Source organism: Lissotriton helveticus, chromosome 10 (assembly GCF_964261635.1).
Source record: "Lissotriton helveticus chromosome 10, aLisHel1.1, whole genome shotgun sequence".
NCBI lineage: Eukaryota > Metazoa > Chordata > Amphibia > Caudata > Salamandridae > Lissotriton > Lissotriton helveticus.
Window position 1 is genome coordinate 545267590 of NC_136071.1, and position 20502 is coordinate 545288091.

General features: G+C 45.9%; 1 long non-coding RNA gene across 1 annotated transcript in view; it reads left to right on the plus strand.

The window, feature by feature from the left end:
- Positions 1–20502, plus strand: part of LOC144785396 (uncharacterized) — a 205836-nt gene that overhangs the window by 112334 nt on the left and 73000 nt on the right. The gene's annotated exons all lie outside the window — the stretch shown is intronic.

Sequence of the window (20502 nt, forward strand, 5' to 3'; positions counted from 1 at the left end):
GATGGATTATAGTTTAAACTGTTGCGGTTCTCTGTTTTTGTCTCACACATACAGATAGCTCCAGTAATACCAATCAACATTACAAAGGATTACTGGTTGTGTATCTTCTCTTTATTTCTGTCATGTTTATCATAAGCTGCAGCTTTATTCTTAGTCTGGTCCTGAAGAAAGCCTAGATACTTAGTTAACATTACTCAGGCTGAAACATGTCGACCGTTTATGATATATAGCAGTTTGAAATCAATACTGCTAATTGCACTGCGTTTTAACACTACCAGTGTGAGCAAGCGAATAAAAAGTTTTTTGCCCTCACTAGGTAGTTTTAATCTCACCACTGCACATTCGCCCATTTATTTCTGTTGCGCTGCGCCGTCATCATACCTGAGATTCACATATGGGATTTTAGCATTTGGAAGAGGTTTCTATTACTCAAACAAAACATCCCAGAGCTCCTACCTCACAGTGAGGGAGTTGTAGCCCTCAGTGGGATTAGGTTTTCCACTGGGAGGAGAAACCCATATGATGAAGCATGCCACCTATGGTGGGCGAGGATTTTTGTCCTGAAAGGGATTTTCCCCTGTTTGGGGATTTAGTGAGACTATAATCCTCTAATTCTTTATTTTTGTTATACAACATTGCACACTTATGGAGACCGGAGGAGACTTTGTGGTATAATTGTATTGCATTAGGGGATACTCTCCTCGCAGGTCTATACGTTATCTCCCTTGGACCCTCTCCCACCCTTTTTGTGTTAGCACCATATAGACTCCCATACTGTGAAATGACCTTGTCAGCCAGGACCTCCAGCTACTCTGTGGTGAAGGGATAGGCCCTGATGTTCTCAGTTCTCGCCATCACTGGGTCTAGGAGACAGGAACAGCAGCAGTGAGTGGTGAAGAATGTCAGGCAGCAGTATCAGAATGCAATTGAACTGTGTGGCTCTCTCACAGAAATATATAGGCCCCTGGGGTTGTTTCAATGGTATTCAGCTGCTGCAATTGGTATGCCTGTTTAGCATTTTTCAATTGTAACAAATAACCGAGACTGCGGTGGCGGTGCACGCCTACCGTGAGTTTCAAAATTGTATTGCACTGCCATGATCACGATTCCCATTGGCTTCAAAACATGGGGTTTGGCAGTGGCACACCGCGGGGACCCAGCGAGAATTGGCATCTTTCAATTCTAACCAATGACCAGCCGCACGGTAGGCTTGCTCCGCTACTGCACTTTTCAAATGTGTAATTCACTACCGCGTTCGTGGTTCCCATTTCCTGCAATAGCATGGGCATTAGCACACCGCGAGTGCCAGGTGATCGCTACCGCGATTTGGCATCTTTCAAATCTAACCAATGACCGGGCCCACGGTAGTGGAGCACGCCTTCCAAGGTTTTCAAATGTGTAGTTCACTACACATCGCGGTCCCCATTGGCTGCAATGGCATGGGCATTGGCTGTGGCACACTGTGGGTGTCAGACGGTCGCTACCGCAATTTGGCATCTTTCAATTCTAACCAATGACCGGGCCCGCGGTAGCGGAGCACGCCTACCGCACCTATGGACACATTATGCTCTAGCAATAGCAATAGCCAATTTTCATCATTGAACCCTAAACCTTCAAAATGTATCACAGAACCGGTTTGCAAAATTGAATGCTAGTGTGACATGCAACTCACTGATGCCTACACATGCCATGTCAGTGCACATTATTACATGCTTTGGCATGTACTTACTCACATTTCACCGATTATATTTGTGTTCATGTACACCATTTTGGTGTGTAATGTAGTCTCATATTTGGGCACATGTCAATGTGCGTGTTGGCTAATCTACACACAGTAATGATGGCCTGACCACATGATGTGCCTATTTCACTGAGTACATTGCTGTGTTCATCTTTATAGTTGATTAGATTACACACACTGTGCTCATTGAGTAGAATAGTTGTGCTCTGTGCGACTTACGCAAGAATGTGTTGCAGGTACAGCATCTACGGAGAAGTCTGCAGTGTTGCTGTTTCCAACCTGTGCTCTGTCACCTACACCCAGAGCTGGTGACACAAGATGTATGAGTGTACTCTTTACCATTCACATAGTCAGAATCTGTTTTGGAGGTAGTCAGTATGTACATACTGACCACATGTACAACTACATGAGATCAAGGTGCCTCTGCATGTGACTTGAGCATTAAGCTGTTGTTACAGTCCAGTCATTGTTGGCGCTGCGTCAGTCAAGATGTAAGTTGTTTGACTCATCTCATAGTAGAATTAATTTGACATGTGTCCCTTTTCATAATATGTAGGAGACGACCTAATGTGCATCATCCGTTCCCAGTGCAGGCGGATATAAAGGATGAGGACATCATAAGGAAATTCTGTCTGGATCACCCTACCCTTCAAGACCTATGTGGTCAATTGGAGCCCCAACTGAGGCTTCACAGAACCTATCCAACTGCTTTGACGCCAACAGTTAAGGTGATGGCAGCCCTACACTTCTTTGCAACTGGTTTGTTTCAGTACACAGTGGCCATCACTGGTGAGATGTCTCAACCTATGTCCACCATGGTGCTACGTGATGTCCTGTCCACAATGATGATATACAAGGACCGCTAAATCCAAAGGAGACATGAATTGGCAGGTGTGAAGGGTGACTTCTATGATATTGGACACATACCTAATGTTGTTGGCGTCATTGACTACACACATGTTGGCCTAGTTCCACCACAGACATGTGAGCACATCTACCGGAACAGGAAACATTTCCATTCCATAAACATGCAAGTGGTATGCCAAGTGGATATGATTATCTCCCATGTCTGTGCCAAATTTCCCAGGGTCTGCGACCCTTGACCCACCTGGTAGGTCGCTCCCCCTCTGCACAGCTCCGCCTGTGAGTCCTTGCCCCAGATGCCGCTGCTGAGGAAGTTTGAGGCCCTCCTCCACCCGCAGGCTACCACCTGCACCTCATCCCTGGTGGCCAGCTGTAGGCCATAAGTTTGTTCATCTTCCGCCTTATTGTTTTTACTGTATTGCCTGTATTTTCTTTGTTGTGTCTGTGACTGCTGTTGTCTGTCTTCCCCCACTGCCTGTACGTGGTCCTTGCCCATTTTCTTTCCTTCTGTACCCCTCGCTGCCCGGTGTCTCTGCCTGGTTTTCCTTCTGTACCCCTCGCTGCCCCATGTCCCTCTGCCCGGTTTTTCCCTTTTGTTCCCCTCCCTGCCCCCGTGCCTCTCTGCCCGTTTTTGCATTCTGTTTCCCAGCTGCCCCGTATTTCTGTGTCCTTTTTGCCTTCTGTGCCACTCGTTCTTCACTGACTTCTGTGCCCTTTGCGTTCTGTGCCACTCACTTCCCCCTCGTTTTTGTGTCCTGCTTGCCTTCTGTGCCACTCTTTTTTTATTGATTTCTGTGCCCTTTGCCTCCTATGCCACTCGCTTCCTCCTCGTTTCCGTGCTCTTTGCCTCCCGTGCCACTCATTTCCCCCCCATTTTTGCACCCCTTTTGCCTTCTCTGCCACTCGTTTTTTAATGATTTTTGTGCCCCTTTGCCCTATTCTGTGCCCTTTTTTCTTCTGTTCCCTCTGTCGTCCCTCACCGCCCCCGCCTCAGTGTCCACTGCGCCCCGCCCCCTGACTGACCACTGCCCATTCGCTGTCCCCACCTCCCGCCTCCCAGCTGCTCCTCCCTCCTACCTCCCCATATATGCCGACTGCTGCACAGCCACGCAGCAAGCACGCCGATGGCATGCCTAAGGCAAGCCCGTCTGCGCCCATCCGCGCATGAACTGCGCCCAGCACCAGAACCCCTGGCCCCCACTCCTGCCACAATGACCGCCGCCGCTTTGATGCCAGCACACTCCACACCCTCAACGCCAGACGGACCCACACCTGCTTCAAGGCCTCCCCGAAACACACACACGGTCACTTCCTCAGCCGGAACTGCAGCTACACCAGCCTCAGAAAAGATGAACCACCCGCCAAGAATGACCGCACCCACCTGCGATGCATACTACTGAACACACGCTCAGCACACAAACACGCCGTCGAGCTCTGGGACCTGCTCGACACAACATCCCCAGATGTCGCCTTCCTGACAGAGACCTGGCTGAATGATTCCTCTGCACCTGACATTGCCATAACCAACCCAGACGGCTACAAGATCACCTGCAGAGACCGTACCAACGGAGTCGGAGGAGGAATCGCCATCGTCCACAAGAACAGCATCAGGGTCTCGACTAGCACCGACAACGCGCTCAGCACTGCCGAACACATGCACTTCCAGATCCACACAGACCCCAGCTCCACCCTCAGAGGCCCCCTCATCTACCGACCCCCCGGACCCTGCCCCCAGTTCTGCGACTCAATCGCCAACTTCATCAGCACGCACGCCCTGACCTCTACCAAATACATCCTCCTCGGAGACCTGAACTTTCACCTTGAGAACAACAACGACAACAACTCCACAACCCTGATCGATAACCTCACCAACCTCGGACTAAGGCAACTCGTCACAACGCCCACCCACTCCGCCGGCCACACGCTCAACCCGTCTTCTCCTCAAGCTCGCACGTCTCCGTCAGCCACACCACCGAACTCTCCTAGACCAACCACTGCTGCATCCACTTCACCTTCCAGAAACCCACCACACACTACCGCACCCAACAGATCCCCGCCACTGCTGGACCAAAATCACAGAAGACCAACTACATACAAACCTTGCTCTGAGGCCACCCACCAAACCCTCCAACACCGACGACGCTGCCCAAAGCCTCAGATATTGGATAGAATACTGCGCCAACACCCTCACACGCTGAAGAAACCCCCCACAAAGACACCAGCAAGAGGGCCAGCTGGTTCACCCCAGAACTCCTAGCCTCAAAGCAAGCCTGCCAGAAACTAGAGAAGAAATGGCACAGCAAATAAACTCCGGACAACCGCGCAGCACGCAAGGACGCCATCCGCAACCACCACCACCTCATCAGGTCTGGCAAGAGAACCTCGTTCAAAGACCGCCTCGACAACAACGCACACAATAGCAAGGAGCTCTTCAACATCGTGAAGGAACTCTCTAACCCCAGCTCCAACACGAATGATATCCCGCCATCACAAGCCTTGTGTGACTCCCTTGCCACCTTCTTCCACCGCAAGATAGCAGACATCCATGACAGCTTCAACACCCAGACAGACCCAACAGACAGCAACACAACAGACCCTCCACACACCATCATCCACGACCCCCTGCTAGCCTGGGCCAGCGTGAGCATCGATGACACCATCAAGACCATGAGAACAGTCCACTCCTGATCTCCGTCAGATCTCTTCCCGCACCAAGTCTTCAACAAAGCAAGCAGCTCCATCGCACCCCACCTGCGCAATGTCATCAATCTCTCCCTCGAGACCGCGACCTTCCCAGAGAGCTGGAAACACGCCGAGATCAACGCCCTACTGAAAGAACCCAAGGCTGACCCAAGAGACCTCAAGAACTTCTAGCCCATCTCTCTGCTCCCCTTCCCGGACAAGGTCATCAAGAAAATTATCAACAGACAACTAACCCGATACCTCAAAGAAAACAGAATCCTGGACCCTTCCCAGTCAGGGTTCCACAGCAACCACAGCACCGAGACTGCCCTCATTGCCGCCACCGATGACATCAGGACCCTGCTGGACAACTGTGAGTCTGCAGCACTCATCCTCCCAGACCTCTCCGCCGCCTTCGACACTGTCTGCCACCACACTCTACGTGCACACCTCCACACCGCAGGGATCTGAGACAAGGCTCTGGAATTGACCACCTCCTTCCTCTCCAGCAGAACCCAGAGCGTCAGGCTCCCCCATTCCGGTCCGAAGCCTCCGAGATCATCTGCGGCGTACCCCAGGAATCCTCCCTCAGCCCAACACTGTTCAACATTTACATGTACGTCCGACAGCACAACCTCAACATAATGTCCTACACCGACGACACTCAACTGATCCTCTTCCTCACCAAGGACCCCATCACCGCCAAAGCCAACTTCCACGAAGGAATGAAGGCCATCGCCGACTGGATGAAGACCAGCCGTCTGAAGCTGAACTCGGACAAGATGGAGGTCCTCATCCTCGGCTCCAAAACTTCAGCCTGGGACAACTCCTGGTGGCCGACGGCCCTGGGAGCAGCCCCAACACCCACCTACCCCGCAAGCAACCTGGGAATCATCCTCGACTCAACGCTCTCAATGACCAAGCAGGTCAACGCCGTCTCCTCCTCTTGCTTCAACACCCTCCCCATGCTCAGCAAGATCTACAGATGAATCCCGACAGATAAAAGAAAGACAGTTACCCAGGCCCTCATCAGCAGCAGACTCGACTACGGAAACGCCCTCTACGCGGGACCCCCGACCAAGCTCATCAGACGACTACAACGCATCCAAAACGCCTCGGGCGACTGATCCTCGATGTACCGCGCCATGGCCACATCACCCTTCACCTGAGGGACGTTTACTGGCTCCCCATCAGCAAAAAGATATCCCTAAAGCTCCTCATCCACACACACAAGGCACTCCACAAGACCGGCCCAGCCTACCTCAACAGACGGCTTTCCATCTACATCCCCAACCGCCAGCTACGCTCCGCCGACCTCTCATTCGCCATTGTCCCGTGCATCCCAAGAACAAACATTGGCAGGAAATCCTTCTCCCACCTCGCCACCAAGACATGGAACATCCTCCTACTGAGCCTACGACAGACCCAAGACCTGCTGACCTTCAGGAGGATGCTCAAAACCTGGCTGTTCGATCAATAGCACCCCCCCCCAGCGCCTTGAAACCCTCACGGGTATGTAGTGCGCTTTACAAATGACTGATTGATTGATTGATTGATTGATTGATTGACGCCTACATACTGCGTAACAGCATCCTCCCACAATTGATGGCAAATCTGCATCCGGAGCATGCATGGCTTGTTGGTGAGTACGCAGAGTCAAGTAGTGTGATGTGGATCACTGACATAATATCAATTACACTAATATAGACTTACACAAATATCGAAGTTAAAATATCGATTTAAAAAATATCGAATTCCTATCTATAAACAGGTAAGTACAAAAATATTGAATCCAAAATATAGTTTAAAAAATATATAGTTAGTCAAAATATCGAATTTTCTTAAATGTCTTAAAAGTAATTTAAAATTATTGAAAAAATAACTATAATTAACTAAAACATACTTGAAAATACTATAATTACTAAATAATTAATTTAAGTAAAAAAACCAAAAATACAAGTACATTTTTTAACACATATATATATTAACATAATATTAATGAATAATATACAATATGTTCCCTGTTGGATAACGTAGGGGTAAAAATTACTATTCCCACTCCAGTGAGTGCAACAGTAGGGAAAGCGTTGGATAGCGTAGGGGTAAAAATTACTATTCCCACTCCAGAGAGTGCAACAGTAGGGAAAGCGTTGGATAGCGTAGGGGTAAAAATTACTATTCCCACTCCAGAGAGTGCAACAGTAAGGAGAGCGTTGGATAGCGTAGGGGTAAAAATTACTATTCCCACTCCAGAAGGTCCAACAGTAGGGAAAGCGTTGGATAGCGTAGGGGTAAAAATTACTATTCCCACTCCAGTGAGTGCAACAGTAGAGAAAACCGTTGGATAGCGTAGGGGTAAAAATTACTATTCCCACTCCAGTGAGTGCAACAGTAGGGAAAGTAAAGATTTAATATATGAAAAGAAATAAATTAAATATCAATACCAATAAAAAAAATTATTAAAATAAATTACAAATTTAAAATTATGTAATAATGAATGAATTAAAAATACAAATAAATATTGGTTATTATAATTAATCTCATATTAATACAAATTAATTACCAATTAACAAATAATTAACAATAAATCAAAAATCAATACCAATAAATAAATACAAATAATGTATTTAATTACAATTAAATTACCTCCCACCCCATTCCCAAATAAACAGACAATCCGATACCAAAAATAAATTGATAACTATAACATAATTATCAATTAATCAATTAAAAAAAAAAATAATCACCAAGTAAAAATTATTTACCAATTAAAAATTAATTAATTACAAATTAATAATTAATTAATAATTCATTCAAAATAAATACCAATAAATAAAATAACATATTTATTTAATTACAATTAAATTACTTCTCACCCTATTCCCCTAAAAACCCACAACCCGGCTACGGAAAATAAATTATTAAATTAATATAATTATCAATTAATCAATTATTAAGAATTAATTACCAATTAAAAATGTATTAATTATCAATCAAAAATGAATTAACAATTAATTCCAAATAAATACCAACAAATAAATTAACATATTTAATTAATTACAATTAAATTACTTCCCACCCTATTCCCCTATAAACCCACAACCCTCTACAGAATTAAATTACACAAAAATTGAACAACATAACATAAAAAAGACACTTTAAAAAATTAAATATTATTAGAAAGTCGATATATGTACTTCAATATTTTATCTTTCTATATTTTAAAAATCAATATTGCATTACTTACCTTCAAAACGATATTTTTCACCACAATATTCTGTCCATTCGATATTTTGTCCGTTCTATATTTTGACTTCGATATTTGTGCAATTCTATATTTTTACTCGATATTATGTCTGCATACCGTGTGATGTATGTGTGACATGCTGTCCTCAGCTACTGTTTATATTACTAAATTGCTCTCTGATTTTCACACCTAGGTGACTCTGCGTATCACAACCGGCCTTGGTTTTATTTTATTTTATATTCTTCTATAGCGCCTGAATAGACCCCCGGAGGGGTATCTCCGCGCTTTGCCAGTGAGAATATCCTCAGATGATTATGGGTAGATGAATGGTACATATTGACAGAGAGGGATCAGTTACTGGGGAATAGGTGCGTTTTTAAGACCTTACGGAAGGTCAGATGGTTGGTAAGTATTCTCATCTCGAGAGGTAAGGAATTCCAAAGCTTTGGTCCAAGATGGGCCAAAGCTCGCCCTCCTTGTCTGGACTTTTTTATTCTAGGCACCTGCAAAAGCTGCTGGTTGCCAGAGCGAAGGGTTCGTCCAGGGGCATAGGGCAGGAAGATGTTGGCCAGATATTTTGGGCCTTTGCCTATCACACTTTTGTGGATAGTGCATAGGGTCTTAAAATGCACTCGCATCCTCACTGGTAACCAGTGGAGCCTGATCAGCAGAGGGAGGGAGGGAGTCCTGGGGGGAGCATTAAGGACTACCCTTGCTGCCGTATTTTGGATCACTTGCAACTTTTTGAACTGCCCTTCATTTGCTCCTAAAAGAAGGCCGTTGCAGTAATCCACTCTGCTGATGACTAATGCCTGCACGAGTGTTTTCCTATGGCAGTCTGGCAGATAGGGAAACACTCTTCTTAGCATTCCGATGGCTCGGAAACAGGTACTAGCCACCTGATTTACATGGTCCTTGTAAGTGAGTGTCTGATCTAATAACACTCCAAGGTTTCTCACCATGCTTTTGGGGCTGGGAACAGGGCCTAATTCCAGGGGCCACCAATCCGGTGTCCAGTGTGTTGCTGCTTGTCCAAACAGCATGACCTCCGTTTTTCCTATATTGCATTGGAGACAATTTAATGACATCCATGCAGATATTGCTCTCATTCCCTCTGCAAAAGATCTTTTTATTGCAGGTGTCAGGTCTTTAAAGGGAAAGAGGAGTTGGGTGTCGTCAGCGTACGACACCGGTGTAAACCCAAATGATCTTGCTAGATTGGCCAGGGGAGCCACGTACACGTTGAAAAGTGTAGGGCTTAAGCAGGAACCCTGTGGCACTCCCTTATTGAGCTCCCTGTAGATGGATTTGTGGGAGCCCAGCCTGACCTCTTGAGAACGGCCTGATAGAAAGCTTTCCATCCATGCCAGTGCCACACCCTCCAGTCCTACGCCCTTTAGTCGCTCAATAAGCACTTTGTGAGACACCGTATCGAAAGCGGCGGAGAGATCCAACAGCACCAGAATCATAGAGCTGCCTCCATCCAGTGCCATTCTGATGTTATTGGTCACTGTTTGGAGGGCTGATTCGGTGCTGTGGTTAGGCCTGAAACCAGATTGAGAATAGTCCAGGCCCTCCGTCGCTTCGAGATGTTGTGACAGATAGGTGTTCACATGCTTCTCAGCTATCTTGCTGATATATGGCAAGAGTGAGATGGGACGCAAGTTGGAAAGGTCGGTCCATGGGGATGCAGCTTTCTTGCGTATTGGGTTTACCACCGCCCTTTTCCAATCTGCTGGGACTTGTCCTTTAGTAAGAGAGATGTTAATAACATTTTGTATAAAGGGGCCCAGGAGAGGGATCAGGGGAGGAACCATCTTGGCAGGGAGGAGGTCATTTGGAGATCCTGATTTAATGTGAGTAATGAGATGAGGGAGATCTGTACTTTCAATAAGGGGGAAGAATGATATTGGGTGTGCATTATCTTTAGGCGGGGTTAGAGGTGTGATCTTATTGATGTCGCTAGTGCTGTTATTGGCAGCCACTATTTTTTATATATAATATTTATTTTACTCTCAAAGAAAGATGATATCTCGTCGCATAAGGTCTGTGAGAACTCCTCAGAGCTCTCACATGCGGCGGGTTTGATAAAGTTTTGAAGGATTTTAAAAAGCTCCTTGGGACAATTAACAGCTTCATCTAGCTGTTGCAGAAGACGATTTTTTCTGGCCTGTCTGATGTTTTTATAATAATTAGATTGAGCATGACGGAAGACCGCTCTAGTCTCCTCGGTCTTATATTTCCTCCATTTTTTCTCGGCTTGCCTACATTTCTGTTTTTCCTCCCTTAACTCCTGAGTATACCAACTTTCTTGTTTAGAGGAGGGATACTCTTTGTATAGTTTTAGAGGGGCCAGGGTATCAATGGCTTGCTTAATTGAGCCAGTGAATTTTGCCAGTGCTGTATCTACTGTGTCTTCTGCTAGTATGGTGGTTGCTGAGCCCACTGGGAATCCAAGGACCCCGGGTGAAGTCTGCTACAATGATGCACATGGGAGGACACGGCATGTGGTGGAGCATACTTTTGGGCTTCCGAAGTCTAGATTCCGGTGTCTGTACTAGAGCGGAGGTGCACTAATCTACTCTCTCCAAAAGGAGTTTCAGATTATAGTTGCATGCTGCATGAACCACAACCTGGCCTTGCGCAAAGTGATCCCCCTGCCCATTGACGACGATAGTGGAGAAGAGGAAGGGGTTGCCCTACGTCAACAGCTCATCTACAACTACTTCTCTTGAGTGTGAGTGACATTGTACAACAGTGATATTGTCTGTTGTCTTTTATGGTAGTGGCAAGGCAAAGAAGACCTTTTTGATTGCTGGCTGTTGTTGGCTCTGTGCTAATGGCTGATGTGTGTGGCATAGCGTATTTTTATCCAGGTACCTCATGTCTAAGTAGATGTTGCTGCTCATTGTGATGTGTGAGGGCCCCCCCAGACTGTTCGGATGACTGCCGGGAGACACCGACGGACAGAGCGGTGATCCTCTTAACCTGAGCTGCAGCCAGGTGGGGTGAAGCGCAACAACCACAACTAATGGTATGTGGTTGAACACACAACCTGAACGTCGCAGGTGATATCTTTTAATTTTTCATTTATAAAAGCAGAAGTTAATTAACAACGGGTCCTGAAGAATGCATTGAAACTATTTCATTGATATGCTGAAACATGTTGACCACTACTAATCACAGATATTATGTCAAATCTGTGTTTTCACTTTGTTTTTTGTTTTTATATTTGGGAGACTGAGAGATAACAATAAACTACCGACATCTACTCAGCCTATCCAATTTTAGGTTTTCTTCCATCACTTTTCACTTATCCTTACACTGCCTTTTCAGTAGGCACATTAACACCTATTCTATGATAACCTCCCTCTATTACTACACTTTGTGCACATTTATATACGGTCATAGTAACACTGCTAGACCGTCTATTTTGCCTCCTGAGTAAAGGGGTACCCAAATGATGCAAAAGAGGGCGGTACAGTGTGGCCTCTGATGGGAATTTTTCCCTTTGCTCTTGAGCTTTTGTTCAGCTAGTCACATTGTCTGTTCCCACTATAGTATTACATTATTAGGGTGTTGGGGTCTGGACCAACAGTTGAGTGACAGATATGCTTTGACCTCTAGGTACTTTTTGTGGTATGAGTAGTGATGTGTTCTACCTGTAATCGTCTCCCCTGACAAGTAAATGTCATTCTTGTGTGTCTTTCTAGGTCCCTTCATCCTCTGAATGCCTTGTCACAGTCAGAGCTTGTGGTACATTGGATTCTGAGTTGACATTGTACATACTGTGATAAACATGGGGCTGACGCAAAGACATAGGTGTGTAAAGAGTGTTTATTTGCAATAAGTATTTGTGACAGAGAAGTGATTATTTGCAAAATGGTGCTAAGTGATTTTATGAGTTGTCAGTGATGGTAAACAAAACAAATAGAGTAGTCACCACATTGATGTAGTCACGCAGTCCAACAGACTCCTGCCATTAAATGGCAATGTGGGTAAGGATAGTCAAGAAAGTCAATGTCAAGGGGAACATAGGTGCCATCATGGCTGGCTCGGCAACTAGCATTTGGATGCTGCATTGCCACGTGATCCCCCCCTGGTGTTTCTGGGATGGTCCCTTGTGCGTTTGGCAGGGGGTCCTCTGCTGCGGGCTCAGCGGTGTCTGGGGAGTCATTTTGTTACAGCTCACCCCACTCTGTGGCCGCAGCTGAGGTGGTGGGAGTATCAGCATGCGGGCCACTGGAGGGGGGTTGAACTGTCATTTGGGCACATGTATGTCACTCAAAACACCCACCAGCTGGCCCATGAGGTCCAAAAGTTGTCCCATACATGTGTCCATGGACCTCATCAGCAGAGAGAGCTCATGCACATCTTCTACAACCTGGCCCATGTGTCCCTAGGTCCTCTAATATGCCCCAAGGACTCTTTCGATGTTGGCCAGGGCTTTGGTCCCAGTGTCCTCCCACCTGCCCTACTGACCCGGACCTGTGGCATTGGCACTCAGCGTGCCCGCACAAGAGTGTTGCAGGCAGCAGTGGTGGTGGTGGTGGTTGAGGCTGCACAGGTCATTGCAGCAGGGGTCACCACTGTGGTTGTTGCTGAGGTGGAGGTGGTGGTGGGGAAAATGAGGGCTTGAGATGTGGTGCGCCCTGGCAGTCCGGATGGGCTGGTGTAGTATTCTTCATTAAATACGCCAACTTGATGTTGAATTCAGTATCCTTTATTGGATGAAAACGGCATGCATCTAGTCATGAATCAGGTCTCTTAGTAATAATGTCACAACAGATAACCATTCGAATGTAATGACATACAGAAGAATGAAATGACATGCATAGACTTCTAAACCCTAAATAATTAAATAAATAAATATCACTTACTCGCTACTACACCAGATTGTCGCTCCTCAACTGAGAAATGTAGGGAGTCTGCATCCGAGAGTTCATAGTCGGGGGGAGACTGGCTATGCAGGTTGGTGTTGTCTTCTGCAGCAGTTGCTTGTGGATCTCCTGTTACACAGAGGTGAAATGGTCATTGAAGTGCACTCCACAAGCTTGGTGTTCCACTTTTGGATGTTACATGCTATACACCACACACTGTCATCACTTGGTATGGCTGCAAGATACTGAACATCATGACATGATGTTGAGGTACTTACATTACTTGTCCATGGTGTGACATGTAAATAGAAACCATGTGCTACGTACAGATTGTGTGAATACAGGGACATGTTGTCATCTAACGACTTGCGGCACATCAACTTGATGTGATGTGATGTGCCTGTTTGGTTTGCTCTGCAGGGAATCACTTTCAGCTAAGCAAGGACTAGCCATTGTGACGTCATACATACCTTTTTCATATCATGTACTTTAGTTAATTTGTCTGATTGACCATGAATGTTTTGTGTTCATATGGGCCTTCATGATCTGACACTGTGGCACTAACACATTCTATTCTATGAGGTGCATGACTGGGCCCTGAATTTGTTCAACATGTCACTTGGTGGTTCAAAATTTAATTTCTGTGAAAGTTATGACTGCTTAGCTGTCTGCACACTGGATGTGGCTTTTGGATCTATCCCAAGTTGGATGACATGTGAGGGCTGTTGTAGTCATATGGCTCTATGCATCTTGAGAAGGGTGGCAAGGTGTATGCACTGTCTACCTGCCTGTTCGGTAACAGAGTGGAGAAAATAGCTGCCACATGGTTGTGGGTGTGGGGAGTGTTCCATCCTGCTCAGCTGTGGGACAAGGGTGCCTGGTGGGAGTTTTATTATTTATTTTATTGTTCAGTTAATTAAAACCTTAACAAAAATGTCCATTATCGGTCTTAAGCATATTTAAAATCATTGAATAAAGTCAGATACAACACATCTCCATTATCATCTCAGCTTAAATTAAAATTTTGATCATTGAGTTTAGTCATTTCTTTAAAACCTAATACTGGTAATTAAACGAATAACTGAAAATTAGTAAAAAAAAATAAAACAAAATCTTAGTTTTTACATTGCGTTCACAAGTTTTCAAAGATCTGCAAGAACTTTACGATCTTACAATTAGTTTGTGGTGACGTTGCGTCCAGACAGCCAATTACTGCAGTCCTACAAGTTCGTAGTTTCCTTGCCAGGAATATGTTCCTTAGAAAGCACCTTCGCTCCGTTGTCAATAGTTTGCAGATACATATTATATGAATAAGATCTTCTTTTACATGCCCACAGAGGCGGCAATAGACGGATTCTGTATGTTTCCAGGCTGGCTCGTTTGCCAATGTTTGGGAATTTGCCGAACCTCAATGCCATCAGCTTTCTTTTGATAAAGACAGAGTATGTTGCGTCCAGATAAGCCGCTGGGGTTAAGGATCTGTAACTATTGATCAGGATCCAAGAGTGTGAGCGATGTGAGAAAATGCCTTTGTCCATAATCAGAGAGTGAAGTTTTGCGGCCTTTTTTAGTGCCGTTTTGAAAGATGAAAATGGCAAGTTTTTGTCCCAAAGATTAGCGGTGCATGTTATTTCCAATGCACTAGTCAGATATTTGTTTGCTTCTGATTTTTTTTGAGTTTCTAATTCCTGCCATAGATATCTGTTCAAATTGTTAGCTGCAGCTTTCTTTTTGATCCGATACCACTCCTTTAGGCATGAGTAAAGCCGTCCCAAGCTTTCATTCTTTAGTCCAAACTCTAAGCGAATTTGTGCTGGTGAAGCAGAGTTCGGCAGTTGTAGTACCCGTTTGTAAATTTTGGTAATTAAACTGTTTAGAAGAACGGAGTCCTTGCCATTCATTGCTACACTAGCGTAAGCTAGGGTTGGAAGAGCTTTGTTGGCAATCACCGTAAGTAAAGGTTTTAAGGATGGACCTTCCAGCTTTTTCGATAGAGTACTAAGTGCAAAGGTTAAAGCTCTTGATCTATATGTTAAATAAGTTTTCTGGGCCTTTAAAGTGAGCTTGTCGGCGATGTAATATCCCAAATATTTGTAACTTGTCACCCTTTCCAGCTGTTGTCCTTCTAGCCAAACATTGTGTGATGTTATATGCCGATTGGTAATTAGCATTGTTTAATATTTCGAGAATTTAAGAGCCAAATTATGTGCAGACAGAAAAGCTGATAGAACCAATAGCTGTCTTGATAAGCCAACCTTTTTCTGACTCATGAGGACGATATCGTCGGCGTAAGCTAGATGTGTCAATTGTAGGTCGCCTAATTTTGGCGAGTGGGCGTTACATCCGTTTAGCTTTGCTGAGAGGTCCGAAATGAATAGATTAAACAGATGCGGAGCCAGGACGCATCCCTGTTTTAAGCCAGATGTTGTACGCACTTTTTTTGATAGTCGTGACCCATCCCCTAGCCTTACTTGAGTCCAGGTGTCGGAGTAAAATAGCAGCAGACCCCTTAGTAAGTTTTCAGGAATCATCCAGGCTCTTAATTTCGCCCATAATAGGTTCCTGTCCACACTATCGAAGGCTGCTTGGAGGTCAATGAAGCACAAGTTCAGATCCTGTTTGATGCGCTTACATTTCTCCGCGATCATGGAGATGGATAAAATATTTGTTATAGTTCCGATCCCTTCTCTGAATCCTGTTTGGTTAAGTGGGATCAAGTCCCTCTCTCCTGACCACTTTACCAGATCAACTGGTGTGAGTTGTAGTGCTGGCGTCCCACCCAAAACACCCTTCCTTGTTAAGATACCTACCTACATGTTAGTTTGGGGAGAGCCATGGAATGGCTGACACATGGTTGTGGGTGGGGGGAGTGCTCCATCCTGCTCAGCTGTGGGACAAGGGTGCCTGGTGGGAGTTGTAGTGCTGGCTTCCCACCCACAAACACCCCTCCCTGTTAAGATGGCTACCTACATGTTAGGTGAAGGTGAGCAATGGAATGGCTGCCACATGGTTGTTGGTGGGGGGAGTGCGCCTTCTTGCTCAGCTGTGGGAAAAAGGTGCCTGGTGGGAGTTGTTTGATGATGGCTTCCCACCCACAAACACCCCTCCCTATTAAGATGGTTTTCTACCTGTTAGGTGAAGGTGAGCAATGGAATGGCTTCCACATGGTTGTGGGTGGGGTAGTGTGCTTTCTTGCTCAGCTGTGGGACAAAGGTACCTGGTGGGAGTTGTAGTGCTGGCTTCCCACCCACAAACACCCCTCCCTGTTAAGATGGCTACCTACTGGTTAGGTAAAGGTGAGGAATGGAATGGCTGCCACATGGTTGCGGGTGGGGGAGTGCTCCATCTTGCTCAGCTGTGGGACAAGGGTGCCTGGTGGGAGTTGTAATGCTGGCTTCCCACCCACAAACACCCCTCCCTGTTAAGATTGCTACCTCCCTGTAAGTTTGGGGAGAGCAGTGCAATGGCTGACACATTATTGTGGGTGTGGGGAGTGTTCCATCCAGCTCAGCTGTGGGACAAGGGTGCCTGGTAAGAGTTGTAGTGCTGGCTGCCTGTACATATGCCCCCATGAAAATATTGCTAGCTACCTTTGGGGTGGTTCAGAGTAAAGAAATGTTAGATATGTAAAACATGTGTTGGGAAGAGTGTGTTGTACGCAAGAGTATTTTTGTCTAGGAAGTGTAGTTTTCTAGTTGTACAAGACAGTACATAGCAGTGTAATTGAAGACATTTGTTGGTGCTTACCAGCCTCCCCTGCCCCAGGTATTCCTGTGATACTCTCTGGATTCAGTGTGGCAAGTACCTTCTCCTCCCATTTGGTGAATGTTAGTGGTGTAATGGGAGGGCCACCGCCAGTCATCTGAGCCAGCTCATGGTTCTTGTTAGCATGCTCTTTCACCCTGGTATTGAGGTCATCCCACCTTCTCCTGATGTCCTTCAGGGTGCGTGGGGTGGTCCCTACTGTCAGTGAATCTGGGCATCTTCTTCTGTGACATGGTGTGTGATGAGCAAATGGGTAAAAAGTGCAAGTGTGAAGGTGGTGGTGGTGGTGGTGTTGATGTATGTGGTGTGTGTGTGTGGTTGTGATGTGTGCTGATTTGCCTCTCCTTTGTGCTGTGGGGTTGGGCCCTTCAATTGTGGAGTTGTGCAAAGGATTCTGGCCAGGGAACGGCTTGGTTTCATACTCAACTATGTGGGTGGGTCAAAATGGAGTATCCATGTCAGGTGTGTTGGATGGGTTGACCTGGGATTTTTATTTTTTACTTGCCATGGGGATGTGTCATTGGGGTGTGTTAGGTGTTTATTGAGGCTGAGCGAGATTTAAAGCCACACCTGGTAGCTTTGTTGTGTGTTTGCTTTTGACCGCGGTGGTGGGAATGCAACAGTCTTTCTGCCTGCTCTCCCATTCATCATTTGTTGCGATCTCAGGAGTCAGAAACAACTAATCGTTCCACTGGCGCTACCATCATATCGTAATTTCACGTGCAGTCATTCCACTAATTGAATGGCGGTTTTGGTTTTTTCCACAGTAAATCCGACCACCGCGGACAGATTTTCAGCTGTTCCGGATGGTCCTGTCAGAGTTTCATGAAATCCGTCCTCTGCGGTCAGATTTTTCAGGCGGTTCATCCTAATCTGTCCGCCAGAATTCCTGCAGTATCTGTCCGCTAGAATTCCTGCGGTATATGCGGACACTTAATTTCCGCTACCAAGGCGGTCAGAATGCTTTTCCGACCACCATCCTAATCGACCCCTAAGTTCACAACACTTCACGGTCTCTCGGCTTCATGCACAAGCACTTTTAACATGTGCTGACTGCTTTAGGGCCACTGGAATTAGGCAGCAATTGAGGACAACATTTTGTCAAAGTGCTGACTAAATTATTCAGGAAAAAAAAAGCTGCAGCATATGTAGTACATTTTCTGATACTTTATTATTTTTACATTTTTACAGATACTAACAGTCACTGCAAAGATTTAGCCTCAGAACTAGTGTTTCAGAAAAGGGGGTGATGATGAACAGAGTGCCTGAATTAAGCAGACCACTCTTACCCAGTCCAAAGATCAGGGCTTAATCCATCACCGTTTTTTAGCTCACTGCACCATCCCAGCTCAGAACTTGGCTATATGCAAATTAGTCTGTTCCTGTCCCAGTGCATGATGGGAACAGGGCAAAACAAACTACCAAGCCAATTCTTATACTGGGAAGGAAACAAGCTTCCGGGGACCGGTTTCTGCCATTTCAGGCGTCGTCCGCCCGGCTTGCTTGAATCCTGATGGCGCAATGAGCAAGGGACTCACATCTGAGTATACCCTTCCACGCTTATGGTGGACAAAATGATTCAGAAAAGGGGGTGGTGATGAACAGAGTGCCTGAATTAAGCAGACCACTCTTACCCAGTCCAAAGATCAGGGCTTGATCCATCACCGTTTTTTAGCTCACTGCACCATCCCAGCTCAGAACTTGGCTATATGCAAATTAGTCTGTTCCTGTCCCAGTGCATGATGGGAACAGGACAAACCAAACTACCAAGCCAATTCTTATACTGGGAAGGAAACAAGCTTCCGGGGACCGGTTTCTGCCATTTCAGGCGTCGTCGGCCCGGCTTGCTTGAATCCTGATGGTGCAATGAGCAAGGGACTCACATCTGAGTATACCCTTCCACGCTTATGGTGGGCAAAATGATTCAGAAAAGGGGGTGGTGATGAACAGAGTGCCTGAATTAAGCAGACCACTCTTACCCAGTCCAAAGATCAGGGCTTGATCCATCACCGTTTTTTAGCTCACTGCACCATCCCAGCTCAGAACTTGGCTATATGCAAATTAGTCTGTTCCTGTCCCAGTGCATGATGGGAACAGGGCAAACCAAACTACCAAGCCAATTCTTATACTGGGAAGGAAACAAGCTTCCGGGGACCGGTTTCTGCCATTTCAGGCATCGTCGGCCCGGCTTGCTTGAATCCTGATGGTGCAATGAGCAAGGGACTCACATCTGAGTATACCCTTCCACGCTTATGGTGGACAAAATGATTCAGAAAAGGGGGTGGTGATGAACAGAGTGCCTGAATTAAGCAGACTACTCTTACCCAGTCCAAAGATCAGGGCTTGATCCATCACCGTTTTTTAGCTCACTGCACCATCCCAGCTCAGAACTTGGCTATATGCAAATTAGTCTGTTCCTGTCCCAGTGCATGATGGGAACAGGGCAAACCAAACTACCAAGCCAATTCTTATACTGGGAAGGAAACAAGCTTCCGGGGACCGGTTTCTGCCATTTCAGGCGTCGTCGGCCCGGCTTGCTTGAATCCTGATGGTGCAATGAGCAAGGGACTCACATCTGAGTATACCCTTCCCCGCTTATGGTATACTCAGACATGAGTCCCTTGCTCACTGCTCCATCAGGATTCAAGCAAGCCGGGCCGACGACGCCTGAAATGGCAGAAACCGGTCCCCGGAAGCTTGTCTCCTTTCTGGTGAAGAATTGGCTTGGTAGTTTGGTCTGCCCTGTTCCCATGATGCACTGGGCCAGGGACAGACTAATTTGCATATAGCCGGGTTCTGAGCTGGGATGGGGCAGTGAGCTAAATAACGGTGATGGATCAAGCCCTAATCTTTGAACTGGGTAAGAGTGGTCTGCTTAATTCAGACACTCTGTTCATCACCACCCCTTTTCTTAATCAGAACTAGTGTGGCATACAAATACAGCAGCGTGAAAGGTGATCAGTCAACCTTTGCAAAGGGCTCTCCACTTTGCAGAAACACAAGTCACTTTTTTTGTAACTTTTGAACATTTTGAGCTACAAACAATTTTTTTGTTAAAATCATCAGATTATACAGCAGATGTTGTATTATGTGGTAAATATGGCAGAGCCACAATTATGTGGCAACATTAGCAAACTAGGATATTTTCCACTAATGTTTGACCTACTCTTGTGAAAAAAGGGAGGACAACTGCTGATGACAGAAACTGAATGGTGCGGAGATAAAAGGCTTGTAATTCCACTGTTAAGCATTAGCAGTGCGACACCATTACATGCTCTATCAAAGGAGTTTGAAAATCATTGCAGGTTTCCAAATCATTTAAA